At 41.2% G+C, this 14,087-nt stretch overlaps 2 protein-coding genes across 10 annotated transcripts in view; one reads left to right on the top strand and one right to left on the bottom strand.

Moving 5' to 3' along the window:
* Positions 1–13,209, bottom strand: part of RSPRY1 (ring finger and SPRY domain containing 1) — a 46,540-nt gene extending 33,331 nt beyond the window's left edge. The window contains exon 1 of one of the 2 annotated variants that reach the window (XM_027119818.1): positions 13,076–13,209. The gene's annotated coding sequence lies outside the window, so the exon portion shown is untranslated. Of the gene's footprint in view, positions 1–12,738 lie in introns of both variants that reach the window. The other variant, XM_027119820.1, reaches the window with a different exon arrangement.
* Positions 13,210–13,461: 252 nt separating this feature from the next.
* PSME3IP1 (proteasome activator subunit 3 interacting protein 1) overlaps positions 13,462–14,087 on the top strand; it is a 41,989-nt gene continuing 41,363 nt past the window's right edge. For 4 of the 8 annotated variants that reach the window (XM_027119841.1, XM_027119835.1, XM_027119843.1 and 1 more), the window contains exon 1: positions 13,506–13,676. The gene's annotated coding sequence lies outside the window, so the exon portion shown is untranslated. Of the gene's footprint in view, positions 13,740–14,087 lie in introns of all 8 variants that reach the window. The other 4 variants (XM_027119836.1, XM_027119842.1, XM_027119839.1 and 1 more) reach the window with 4 other exon arrangements.

A 14,087-nucleotide genomic window follows, 5' to 3' on the forward strand; every position in this document is an offset into this window, starting at 1 on the left:
GAGTGTTCTGTTTAAATTGCCCAAACTATATAGATTTCCCATTTGGAGACACTCTTGAGAATTTACAGAAATCATATAAGTAGTTACAAAGTTTTTCTGTTATGTAAGCAAGACTCTGTTTTGGGGAAGGTAAATATATATCACAAGGTTACATTTTCACAATGATAAGTTTGTTGCACACAACTGCTACAAAGTTAAGAACAGGGATGCACCAATGATCTTTGTCTGAGCACCTCATATCAGGCACCAGGCTGGCACTGGGAGAATAAAGATGAACAAGATACAGTCCCCACCCTTCAGGAATTTGTGGATGGCCATTCTCATCCCACACAGCATGTTTATCATGAGAAAAAAAAAAAAAAGCCTAATGATAGAGCCAGCTCTTCATTAAGCTGAGGAAATCTGGTTACATGTAAAAAGAAGTAAAGATTTGGAAGCAGGAGACTAACGTGGGGCTGGTAGCAAAAAGTAAAAAATCATGCTGAGACCTGAAGACTAGGACCCATAAGGACACAAACAGACACATAAGGATTAGAGACTGGTAGTCTCTACTCAACATTTGGCTATTTATAATTACATCCTCATATCTTGAGCACTGGCTCAGAAATAGATATAAATAAAATAATTTAGTGGGATCAGAAGCAAGAGAAAACTTATTTCTGTTATTTTGGACAGATTTGTAGTAAATTCTTTTAAATATTTGCCCAGTCTAATTACTGCTCATAGGGGAAAAATGGAAGGGAAAAATATATATATAATATTTAATCTAATCTAATATGTAGAGAGGGGGAGGGACAGGGTAAGGGAGGGAGGGAAGAAGAGGAGAGAGGAGAGGCAATGGATAGACATTATCTCCCTCCAGACTACCAAGACAGCAAAGGCTGAGCCAAGCAATATGACAGATGTTCCTGGTTCTCCCAACATAGTCTGGCTGTGTTCAAAATTTGGAGGTTGTACTTTAAAGGATGTGACTGATGTATAGGTAGGAATACGATGCAGGGATTCAGCTGAAAATAACCTTTTAAAAGAGAACACAGTGGAAATTCCCTGGTGGTCTAGTGGTTAGGATTCGGCGCTTTCACTGCTGTGGCCCAGGTTCAATCCCTGGTCCGGGTTCAATCCCTGGTTGGGGGACTGAGATCCTGCAAGCCGTGTGGCACAGCCAAAAATAAATTAAAAATAAATAAATAAATGAAAGAGAACACATTCTAAAACAGCAAAGAGTGGAAGTAATACCATACCATTCCCATCACTGCAGGGGCCAGGGTATATAATTCCCTCCAGAGGGTAGATAACCAAGAGATTTCAATGCTTAAAAGGAGACAGAAATCAGAAATAACTCTTTTAAAGGGTCCTTGGTATAAATTTCTGTTGATCTTATAAATTATGCTGGTTTCTGAGAAAGAACAAAAAGCAACATTTAAGAAGTGATGCTTTGGAACTTCCCTGGTGGTACAGTGGATAAGACTCCGTGCTCCCAATGCAAGGGGCTCGGGTTCAATCTCTGGTCAGGGAACTAGATCCCACATGCATGCTGCAACTAAAAGTTCGCATGCCACAACTAAGGAGCCTGAGAGCTGCAACTAAGACCCAGCACAACCAAATAAAATTAAAAAAAAAAAAGTGGTAAAATCTCAGACAGCGAACATTAGGTTAAAAAAAAAAAGTGATGCGTTGGCCCTTCTCACAAGAAAGTTCACAGAGGAGGCACTGCTGGAACAATTTGGATGACAGGAGGTAAGAATCCAAGGTTTCTGGCAGGCCTGCCACTGGGCAGTAGCTTAGCTAATGTCACTTCCTTGAAATCTTAAATTATTAGATTAAAATTTTTTCATCCATTGATTTTTTAAAATTAATTTTTATTGGAGTATAGTTGCTTTACAACATCCATTGATTTTTTTTAACATCTTTATTGGAGTATAATTGCTTTACAATGGTGTTAGTTTCTGCTTTATAACAAAGTGAATCAGCTATACATATACATATATCCCCTATCTCCTCCCTCTTGCGTCTCCCTCCCACCCTCCCTATCCCACCTCTAGGTGGTTACAAAGCACTTAGCTGATCTCCCTGTGCTATGCGGCTGCTTCCCACTAGCTATTTTACATTTGGTGATTTTTAAAAAATAAAAAGTGAGAGGGAATTCGCTGGTGGTCCAGTGGCTAAGACTCTGTGCTTCCATTGCAGGGGGCACAGGTTCAATCTCTGGTCAGCGAACTAAGACCCCACATGCCGAAATGCGGCCCAAACAAGTAAACAAAACCAAAAAACATAAAAAGTGAATACATGTTCGTTTTAAGACCTAAATGCTGCAAAGGTCTTTTGCTCTTTTCTGAAAGGCTTTCTTCATAGCCCATTCCCTTCCAGGAGGTAACCCCTGCTAAAAGCTTCATGAATCTGTTTCCACACCTATTATTATGTACTTACGAATTGGCTTTAAAAAAATTAATTAGAACATCACCATATTTTCTATGATTTGCTTTTCCCCCCTTAACATCTTTCTATACCAGTATATATAAAATGACCTCATTCCGTTTAAGGCTGTACAGAAATCCATACTCTGGATTAACATAGTTTCTTAACCAATAGCCTATAAACGTCTGTGGCTAAGCCAGCTAATACTTTGCGGATGGCAGAATGTAGTGGTCCAAGATTTGATACAAGGGAACTCTACTTGGGAATGAACGCTCTATCTTCTGCGGAGGTGCTCTCAATGTTATCAGAGCAGGAGGGAATTCCACTGGCTTCTCTAAAGCTCCAGAACCTTTCCATGCAATCAGTATGGAAGTTGGGATGGACATGACATGCAAACAGTAGATTCAATCCAACATGACACATTAAATTGGAGGAGGCATACCTGAGGAAGGGAGACAAATCAGGTAGTAAAAATATCGGCAATGATTTGAGGATGTCAAGGTGAGATCAAGTCTCAGAAAACAAAGCCCTGAAGGGGAGAGAACAGGGGATCCTATAAAGTTACAGTTTAATGCTAACACTTGTAGAGCTATTTAGAATAACTAACAAGAAACAATGTTGGGAGTGATTGTGAGGAAAACAGTGGGTTAAAAATAAGTTTACAGACATTGAAAAACCAGTGGAAAAGTGTGAGTCATGATATATACATGATCTGTTAGGATACAACTAACTATCCATGTAAGGGGAATGAGATTCGTATCACAAGCCATATTTGAAAATTCCAAATGGATGAAATTTTTTAATTAAAAAATAAATGCATAAGAAAGAAAGAAAGGAAGGAAGGAAGGAAGTTTGTTGGATCTCAAATTCTTTTTTTTTTAAACATCTTTATTGGAGTATAATTGCTTTACAATGGTATGTTAGTTTCTGCTGTATAACAAAGTGAATCAGCTATATGTGTACATATATCCCCATATCTCCTCCCTCTTGCGTGTCCCTCCCACCCATCCCTATCCCACCCCTCTAGGTGGTCACAAAGCACCGAGCTGATCTCCCTGTGCTATGCAGCTGCTTCCCACTAGCTATCTGTTTTACACTTGGTAGTGTATATATGTCCATGCCACTCTCTCACTTCGTCCCAGCTTACCCTTCCCCCCTCCCCGTGTCCTCATCAAATTCTTAAACTTTATTCTATCCAAATATTTTTGCTAAGGCTTATTTAAACTGAATGTAGAATAATTAAATCCATGCAGATTTCCATTTAGTATATTTCAAAGCAAATGGAAGATATCCAATAATACAGGTATTTCTAAAAATCTGACTAATTTGGAGGTGAGGAGAATTAAATGTAGTGGGAGTTTGTTTTGTTTTGGTTTTGTTTTTTTTCTATTTCCAAATTGAACTCAAGTATAGTTCAGGTCAATTTTTTCCAAAAGAGTCATCTTCCTTAAATGACCTAGAAAATGATGTCAACTACAAAATTTGTCAGAGAAGGAAATGGAGTAAAAAAATACAAGTATTTTCAATATTTTAAAACCAAAGACTCTTTTGTAAGGACTATCTGTAAAGACCAGGTATAAATAAGTTAATTAGGGGGGAGAAGCCAGGAGGCATTTCAAAGCAAAGACTATGAAACATACAAGGAAAAAATAAGAGCTGTTATCTTTAATTTTTTCTGAGGGTTACAGCCAAAAGCAGGACAAATAAGTGAACAAAGTGTATGATCTTTCAGATTTATTCAGTACTAAAAAATGTATAGCTTTTCATCTGGAAATGGCTGTCACTTATGACACTTCTCAGAGACTAAATTGTGAATACCTTAGGCAAAAGACTGGGTAGTGAAGCTAAACAATTACACTTTAGACAGCTTCATTTTATCTCATTCCAAAAAGCATTATGTGGCCCACTTTCCAAAGACCATTGTTTTAAGACAGGAACATTCAATGTACAGATCTTGTACAGGATGCCAGAGGCCACCTACAGTACAAGGGCACTGGCTTTGCAGTCACACAGTTTGGGCACAGGTCTCAGCCCTGCAGTATTTCCAAATATGCATTCTAACTATCCTGACTACTGACACACTTTAAAACATGGAGGGCTTCCCTGGTGACGCAGTGGTTAAGAATCCGCCTGCCAACGCAGGGGACATGGGTTCGAGCCCTGGTCCATGAAGATCCCACATGCCACGGAGCAACTAAGCCTGTGCGCCACAACTACTAAAGCCTGTGCACCTAGAGCCTGAGCTCTGCAACAAGCACTGCAATGCGAAGCCCACGCACCACAATGAAGAGCAGCCCCTGCTCACCACAACTAGAGAAAGCCCGCACACAGTAACGAAGACCCAACACAGGCAAAAATAAATAAATAAATAAATTTAAAAAACAAAACAAAAAACATGGAGATAGTAATAGTTCTTACACCTCATAGTAGTTCTATGAGGATTAAATGAAATAGTACATGTAAAATACATGGCACAGTGCCCAACATGTAAAATGGATCCCAAAATGCAATATATTATAAAATGAGCAGGTAGCTAATCAGAAGTAACCAGATAACCTGGGAGGTGGGGGCTCTGGAATCAGATCTGTCTTAATTAAGAGCACTAAGATAACTAACAAACTCATCTTTTATAGAACTCATCTACCCTGTACTGAAATAATTATTACTTATCTATACTTTTAGACAAAGAACCTTGGAAAAGATTGTAGCTTAATAATCCCAAAGGTGATGGGCATTAGAGTCACTTAGGTACTTCTTAAAATCCAAATTCCTCGTTCTACTCCAAATAGCCAGCATCTGAATTTCTAGGATGTGGCCCAAGCAAGTGTTTCCTTAAAAGCTCCCCAGGTGATTCTGATGGTGGCCAGGTCTGGAAATCACTGTGCTATAGAACCCAACACAGAAACTGGCACCGTAGGCAGGACTTCCTGACTGAACGAAGGGACAAATTGAAACACTAGAGGGTGATTCTTCTGGGGTCTAAAAAGTTAATCTCCTTTTCCAGAAAAATGAACTGAGACTATCTTTGAACATAGTCTTTTGGTGAGGTTAGCCAAAATAACCATTAGGAAACAGTTACATCCATTAGTGATCATGTACAGTACATACTAACACAATGAAACAGCTCCCTGTATTTCCCACCACATCCATCCTATGAAGCATCATACTGGACCTAGACAGTACCCTGCTTATGGGTAATGTTATCCAAGGGTTGACAGACTGAATGAAATGGAAAATGAGTAAGACTAGAGATTATGTAAAGGCAACACATTTGTAATACCTATATACTTCACCTTAAGTTTGAAGACTACTTAGCATTAGATGGTCAAGTCAGTTTTGAAACCAAAAAAAAAGCTAGTCACGTAATTTAAATATATACAATTATCAGATTTGCAGCTGTGGCAATCATCAACTGATTTCATGATAGTGATACCACTGGATGCCATTGCTTAGTAGAAATATTTTTCTTGGGCTTCCCAGGTGGCACAGTGGTTAAGAATCCACCTGCCAATGCAGGGGACAAGGGTTCGAGCCCTGGTCCACGAAGATCCCACATGCTACAGAGTAACTAAGCTCGTGCGCCACAACTACTGAGCCTGCGTTCTAGAGCCTGCGAGCCACAACTACTGAAGCCTGGGCGCCTAGAGCCTGTGCTCCTCAACGAGAAGCCGCGCCCCGCAACGAAGAGTAGCACCTGCTCGCCGCAACTAGAGAAAGCCTGCAGGCAGCAACGAAGACCCAACACAGCCAAAAATAATAAATAAATAAAAATAAATAAATTTATTTAAAAAAAAGAAATACTTTTCTTACCATCTAAATGGTAATGCTTTTTAAATCATTACACTGTTCATGACTATTTTGCTAAAAGGGCATAATTACAAACCTTTCCTTTGCAAATCTACTTCTCTGAAGTGTAGTAATATTTATTTTTATCCTCCCCCTTTGAAAAAAGAAAGTAAAGACTATTCTTTCCATTTCTATATCATTTATGATTTATTAATTTTACATTTTATATGTTTTAAAGCCGCTCTGAGAGGGGGAAAAAACAAACTTGGGTTCTCAGTAAGTTTAGTGTTAAAGGAGTGAGGTCTGGTTCAAAAAACACAGACCTCTACCATCATAAACAGCTCACTACAGAGACATCTGCCAAATGGCCTAACCCTCTCTAACAAATGGTCCAGGAATCAATGATTCATCTCTTCAAATATTTGCTTGCATTCAACCATAATACAGCTCAGTGACTTTAAGAATACTTTCTTTTCTCTGAAAATAAGACTTCAGGATTGTGCTGCCAAGACAGGAGAGGCTGGTTAAATGAATGACCATAGGAAGAAAAACCAAACTTTGGGCATAAAATTACTATTGCTGTCATCTTTACCTCATTGTTCCAAAACAGTGGATGCAGGACTTTTTTCCAATCCACCACTCAAAGGCTAAATTGTATGGCATGAACAATAACAATATATAATACACTGGAAATATTAATGATTTTCTCTCCTTAGAAAATGTTTTGGATTTTTCCCCTAAGACAGTGAATGCATTACAAGTGATAGCTTCTAGTGTTCACTATGCCCCTCGGACATTTTATTATGAAAAATTTCAAACATATAGCAAAGGTGAATTTTACAGTGAACACCTATATACCCAGCACCTAGATTCTACCATTTACTATACTTGCTTTATCACATCTCTACACATCTCTATCCATCATCAATCCACCTATTTTTTTTGATGCATTTCAAAGGCATCAGTATACTTCCCCCTAAAAAATTCAGTATGCATATCACTAACTGGACTTCAATATGTTTTGAGGTTACATTTATATGTAATGAAATGTACAGGTCTTAAGCATGTATGTGCTGAACTTTGTCTAGTGCGTATACCTGTATAACTCAAACCCTATCAAGATAGGGAAACTCACCCAGAAATATATTTGCTTTTAAAATATCCTGCAGGACGCCCCAATGACCACAATTTTCTTGTATTTAAATGGGGAAAACTTGGAGGGCAACAAGATTCTTTGGTAGCAAAGTAGATAAGAACGGTGTATTGTATATCAAGAGTACACTTGCCAGTTGAAACAGAAACCACCTAAAGACATTTTAACAAGAGCATTTTTTGTCTCTAGACTCTAAGGTATCTGATATTCAGGGGAAAGGGAAGTGAAAGATTGTGAAATATTTGGTTGGAACTTCACTTTTCCCCCAAAAGGAAAGGCAGCTCTGATAAGATATTTTTACATGTCGTCCAGGTGTCCAAAACTGTCTGCAGTGGCACTGGGCACTTGGGGTTTAAGTCACATAGAGTATTCTTATCCCCTGCATTGTAACCTTCAAGTTGTCTGGGAAAAGCACTGAATGATTCTGATATTTCTCTTATGCACTGAGGTTGGTTTAAGAAAGTACATCTTTGAGGTAAAAGTAGATAATTTTTCTGGTTGAACTGTTAGAGGAGTATTTATGGCTAGGACAGAGTAAGGGATTTCCAGAAGCAAATAACAGTAAAAAAGAGAGGGAAAAAAAAAAAAGAGAGAAATGAATAATCCCTGTCTGGTCTCAAAGTTTGAAAAATTTGCCTTGGACCCAAAAAGGAAATGCTAAGAAAGAACTGAGGTAAGTGCTAATGATGGCTACCACACAGAGGAGAAAAACAAATGTAATACTCCATGCTGTTTGGGATTTTCACCTCCAGGAGACCAAACAACAGGAAATAATATAGATGTGTCATTCAAACACATACATGATTAACAAATCTGAAGGAAAAGGACTTTTCTGTTATAGGAAACTCTTTGCTATTAAGAAAAGCAAACAAAATGTGTAAACAGTATGAATAGCAACATTTTCCTTAATGAGATCCACTTAAAGTGGTGTCTGAAAACACTCAATTGCACTCTCAACTGTATACCTACCAGAACCTAACAGGTATTCAATAAGCATTTTAAGTGAGTTTATTCTAAAATCTGTAAAGGGGATATATGTATATGTATAACTGATTCAGTCTGTTATAAAGCAGAAACTAACACACCGTTGTAAAGCAATTATACTCCAATAAAAATGTTAAAAAAATCTGTAAAAAAATATTTATCTCTTTGAGAAGCTGAGACAACATCACTCAATAAATATTAATCTAATGCTTATATGCCAGGCACAGAGCAAAGATGAAAAAAGGTCCCTCGTGCTCTTCTTAAAGGGATGAAGGACAGACAACACAGAGTGCCCAACCCATAATATAGCACCTGCCACAGAAGCCCATGCATATAGTGTCAGGTTCACTAGGAGGAGGCCTCTCGCTCCCCCATTCTTCCAGTGGAAAAGGAACTTAGTAACATTCAAGTATCTCCACAGGAGCAAGTTTTTAGGTGACTGTATAAATCAGCATTAGCAAAAGAGGAATGAAGGATTTATATTTGCACTGCAACACATTCATGTCTTAAATAAGCCAAAATATTGTTGGTACAAATATCCCTGACCACACAGTGAAAGGTTAACTGAAAGTCCATAAATTAAATTGCTAAAGATGAAGCTAACAGTAACTCTAATGAAAAATAAAGAGGAAACACGATGAAAAACCGAGATCAATTTGAGACAATACTGATGATGCATCCCAAATAAGCATCATCCCTTCCTGAATATTGTAGGAATCCCCATTCTGCATATGACATGTAAGAAGCTTTGCATTGGTGCCAAGTTTCCCATGACAGTACTTCCTGGAAGAAAAAGGTATTAGAGATAACAGTAAACTCAAATGTTGTGCCAGTTTTAGTTTATGAATATTATGTTTTAGTAATCCTCAATAATTTACTTGGCAGGTTATTAATAAGTAGCCTTTAGGCATAGGTAGGTATGAACAACTATGAAGCAATAAGAATTGAAAAAAAGGAGAGGGGCCAGGTAGGAGCCATACTTTGAGAATCATTGCATTAAAGGAGCACAGATGAGGAAACTTAATTCTTCAGCAGGTAGAAGGGGTAAGAAAAAAAAACTAACACTGAAACATTAAGCTGAGGTAATAATAAACCTGCCAAGTAAGGTATTTCAAAACCTTCTACTTAATGTTTATATACATACATGAAATTATGCTTGGAAACTATAATTTCAAGCAATAAGAAAGCTACATACAGGGTTCATTCCTTAACAAACTTAAGGAGTGCATCAATCCTTTGCTGTCTCAAGTGCATTCTTAGTTTTCAAAAGCTTAGGGAGGGAGAAAGGGGAATATTCTCTAAGAGCTTATCACTATTTATTAGATAACTTTATCTCATTTAGCCTTGTATATATCATAGTTATCTACAGTTAAACATGCTTTTACATACTGAACCAGCAAGCATTCCCTTTTGGAATGGACACTGAGAGTAAAATATAACAAATATGTACCTTTTTCTAATCATAAAGGTTGGCAAGAAAACTATATCAAAAGCCAACTTATTGAACAGATAAACCAAAGGGCACATATTCACTTTTTTGCATTCCTAAAAGTTGTGAAAGTCTCCTCCTAAGCTGGTGGCCCAAGTTATGGCATTTAATACTTCATAACTGTTCTGTTCTTTAATTTTCTAACTTGCATACCAGGAAAAAACTATCCAAATTCAATGGTAAATGCCTTGAAAAATGCCCAAATATTTGAAGAGAAGCTAAATAGATACTTTACTACCCACCCATCCCCGGCCATAACTCTTTTGAAATAGATTACCGTTGTTCTACCGTGGTTCCTGTCTGTGATGCCTAATGACTTTTCACTTACTTTTGCAACCCTGTGACGGTCACATCCTACTTTACAAGAATCCCACCACAAACCAGAAAATTTCCAATTTAAAGTAGCGTAATAGTGAGACTTCCCTGGTGGTGCAGTGGTTAAGAATCCACCTGCGGATGCAGGGGACACAGGTTCGATCCCTGGTCCGGGAAGATCCCACATGCCGCGGAGCAACTAAGCCTGCGTGCCACAACTACTGAGCCTGTGCTCTAGAGCCCGTGTGCCACAACTACTGAAGCCCGCGTGCCTAGAGCCTGTGCTCCACAGCAAGAGAAGCCACCTCAATGAGAAGCCCACACCCTGCAACAAAGAGTAGCCCCCGCTTGCCGCAATTAAGAGAGAAAAGACTGCACGCAGCAACGAAAACCCAACAACAGCCAAAAAAAATATATTAATTTAAAAAAACAGTAGCGTGATAGTGATTACCATCTCAAGAATTCCTAATAATTTTCAAACTATATGGGTACTAGATTGTCCAAGAGAGTTGTATTTTAAAGAATTCAAAATGACTTCTCATTTCATTATAACAAATTACTTCATTATTAGGAAAAGCATAGGCAATTCCTAATAGACTGAATTAAGCTCATGAGTTGAAACAGACTGTAATAAATTCACTTTAGGAACACACAATGATTTTTTTTTATTATACTCTTGCCAAAACATACTTCAAAGTTGTTGTTTTCCCCTATTCACTACAGAATAACATACTACTACATAAAATGCTAAGTTTTTATTTTCTCTTGATTCTTGGCCAATTTACTAACTGGAAAGTTATTTTGCTGACAAAGCAGAAAAAGTCCACATAGAGTATGCTGGAACACTTCCTACAGTCAATAACGTAAAAATAATCATGGAGCACAGAAATAATGAAAACAGCAAAAGCAGGACACAGACCTTAAGCAGTAGATCTGGACGACATGTACCCTGGGAACCAGAAAGCTCACAAAATCACCACAGTGATTTTTTCAAAAAAGACTCATGGAACATAAGATTAGAAAAACAGGAAGTTCAAGTCGGCTTTTTGTTTTTAAAAAAAAAACTTCAAAAATCACAAATTACTAAATATTTGTTAAACCAGCTCTAACAAATGCAACTAAACAAAAATTAGGAAAATGTCAGACATGGGCACAGTACGTATACCCTCACAGAGGGAGCTACAAGGCAAGATGTCACCCCAGGAAATGCAAACTATATATGGTGAAAAGTAGAAAAAACCACTGTGGAAGAGAAATATAAAAGCAATAGCTAATGCGCCTCATAATCTATAGTTTGGGGCTACTACAGGAAGGCATAGTATTCATGGAAAAAAGAGGAGGTCTCATTTATAAAATCACAACTGAGGGAGGAAACATGATATTCACTACCTGTAGACATCCAAAGGCCACAAATACATATATATGGGGAAAGGGGAGGTAGTTTACAATATTGAGATCAAATTACCTACAAGAAAATTTCAGCTGTCAGAAAAAAAAACTCCCGAAGGAAAAGATTATATCATAGGGCTATCTTCTGCCAGTACCATCAGAAGTTCAAAGTAAATTAAAACTCTGGGAGCAAAACTGGAAATCCCTCTACCCCCATCTAAGCAGGGGTTGAAATCATGGGTTTAAAATTATATGACCTACAAAGCTGTAAACCTTGAAGCTTTCGGTACAATATGACTTCCAGCACTCCATAGGTGATCAACAAGTGTATTAAATGCTAATCCCTTACATCTACATACTGCTTTACAGTTTAGAAAGTGCCTTCACTTTCATTTCTCAACAGCAACCCCTTCGATGGTAGAATCACAATACTTTACTTCCACACAGCTTGTAGTCTGTAAAGTACTTTCACACACTGTTATTTTACAGAAGAGACCCAAGGAGGTTAAGGAGGAGGAGATGGTAGGTAAGGGGCCTGGACAACCAAGGGACTCTATTCAGTCAGTTAAATAGACACTTCTAACCTTTAGAAGTTCAAAGTACAACACTCCAGGGGGAGCAACCTCATTCAGACAGCTATACAGGATAGAACGCCAGAGTCTCAGTGGACTACTTCTGCCTCTACCTCCGCCCCCCAAAGACAGGGAAACTGAGGTAGCAGGTAGAACAAAAGCCTGATCTAGAGTCACGCAGGGCGTGTTGGTGGGACAGACTTCCCCCACTCCACCTGCACTATACCCAGAAGCGGCTGAATCCTGTGTTTGAGAGGAAAACGCTTGCCATTCCCGCTTCCCTCTCACTATTCCCCACCCAGGCTTTCCTATGGATGGGGGTCTTCTCTTCCCGGAATCGCGCAGCAAATCCCCTCTCTCCAGGCCCTTACCCATTTGTCACATGGGGCCTCCGAGGTAGAACCCGCTAGCTCTGGCTCCCAACTCCTAGCCTCTCTCTCTGAGGCGTCTCTTGACCCTAAGGCATGTCTAAGCTTCCCCGGCTATGGTCTACCTCCCACTCGTGCCACCTAAACCTCAAACTCCACAAAAGGAAACCCTCCCCAAGCGTCCTCCCACCTACCTCCTCCACCCTGGGCACCCCTGAGGAGCACTCCTAAATATCAGCAGCCTCCCAGGAGCTACCTGCTTCTCACCTGGGCCCCTTTAGCCGCGGCCTCCTCAGAAAGGCGATCCCCAACAACCTCCTCGGTCAAGAACCCCCTAAAGGGGGAACACCCTCTTCCAGAAACCTCTCCGAGCGTCTTCAGCACGGGCCTCGCTGGAGGACCTCTGGGCCGTTTCCTGGGCTCTGCCCAACGCCACCCCCTCCCAGGCCCCTTCTCGGAACCTCCCCCGGCCCCAGTCCGGTCTCTCCGCCGCAGACTCGGGCGGCTGTTCCCCTCCCTCACGGACGTCTCCAGCCCTGGGATTCCCCCCGCTCCGCGTCCCCAGGGGCTTCCCGGAGCAGCGTGACTGGGCTGCGGCACTGACTTTCTCCAGCTCCCGGGCCCACCCGAGGGAGGAGGCGGCGGCGGCGACGGCGCAACTCCTTTGTGACAGGTCCGAGAGAGAGGTAAAGATGGACGCGAGACCAAGGCGCTGCCATTACGTGCTGGGCCCACCCCCGCTTCGTACCGCCCAGGCCCTCCCTCAGTCCCCTAGGAAACGCCCCTTCCTAGGTGGCAATCCCTCTTCCTGAAAGCCAATCAGCTTTCAGGTAACATGTCACGTGACATCGCCACTCGGCCCGCCCCCCTGGAGGGAGCTGGCCAATCCCCTTGCTGACGTGTGAATGGCCCAATCAAGTCTCTCCCGCTAGCTTTCTAAGAACCGGATTTCCATCTGTCTCCTGCGGAGGAGGAGAGGTGCGGATTGGGTTACGCTGCCGGAAGGGGGGCGGAGCTCTGTTGTGGCGGTGAGGAAAAGGAAGCTCGGCGGGGTCGAAAGAAATATAAAAGCAAAGGCTATTTTCGTTCTTTCTGTTTTTACTTTCTTTCTGTTTCTTTTTCCTGAAGAGCGAGCGGCCCTTGCGGTGGCGTTTTGGGGTGGGCGCCGCCGAGGTGAGGGGGTCTCGCCTCCCGCACGCTGGTAGGTGAGTGCGGCCTGGGCCCTGGCCAGGCAGCGAGACCTGGGCTCCGGCTTCCTCGCTCCGGAGGTGAGGGGCTGCGTTTGATGGGAGGTTTAGGGCCAGGTCTGCCCTCAGTCCGCTCTCTCTCCCAGTGTTCTGAGTAACCGGGGACTGGGGCTTGCGGGGCCCAGCCTGAGGGAAGCCGAGGGAGCCCGCGAGAATGCCTTCAGGTCCTGTGGAGGAGGATGCCGACCCTTTCAAGGGGTCCTGGGACTTTGGGCCTCTAGTCGGCTCCCCTCTACCTTTTCTGTCAGGTGGGGCCACCCAGGCTCCAGGTGAGGAGCGGGCTCTATCCCAAACGTCTTGGAACGGCTCCAGGCTACTCGGGAGATGGGGGGGGGGGTGCCTGGTTGGAAATGATTGAGTCACAGAATT

Source organism: Aethalodelphis obliquidens, unplaced genomic scaffold (assembly GCF_003676395.1).
Source record: "Aethalodelphis obliquidens isolate GAN/ISIS:26980383/991018 unplaced genomic scaffold, ASM367639v1 scaffold20, whole genome shotgun sequence".
Lineage (NCBI taxonomy): Eukaryota > Metazoa > Chordata > Mammalia > Artiodactyla > Delphinidae > Aethalodelphis > Aethalodelphis obliquidens.